Below are 448 nucleotides of genomic sequence, written 5' to 3' on the forward strand. Positions count from 1 at the left end.
TGATTGGCTTAATGCAACTAGACCAAGGTTCCACAAGGCTATGTTGATTTGTTAAATTCCTTTCAGTTTCAGGTTTCAAAATGAGAAATTGGAGCATTGAGACCTTTGAACTGAAACCTAAATGAAGGTATACATATTTATGTTGGTCTAAAGCCACCATGTTTTATCTGCAGAAAATAGAAATCGCCGTTCGGTTCCATTTAAAAACTAAATTAAACTATAGACATAGTCCACGACGTCGGAACAAATAGAGTAACTAATTATTTGTATGTTTTTTTCCAGCAAAGAACTTATTATAAAACGGGACACCAGAAAATCCAGTAGGGAAATTGATGGGCTCCCCTCTTTGTAAAAAAATTACTTCACGGCATTGCCTAATGTACAGAGAAATCACGGGTTCAAAAATTGCTTTCCCGTCCATGACATAATTTATACAGCATCATAGAGT

This window comes from Triticum dicoccoides, chromosome 1A, assembly GCF_002162155.2.
Source record: "Triticum dicoccoides isolate Atlit2015 ecotype Zavitan chromosome 1A, WEW_v2.0, whole genome shotgun sequence".
Lineage (NCBI taxonomy): Eukaryota > Viridiplantae > Streptophyta > Magnoliopsida > Poales > Poaceae > Triticum > Triticum dicoccoides.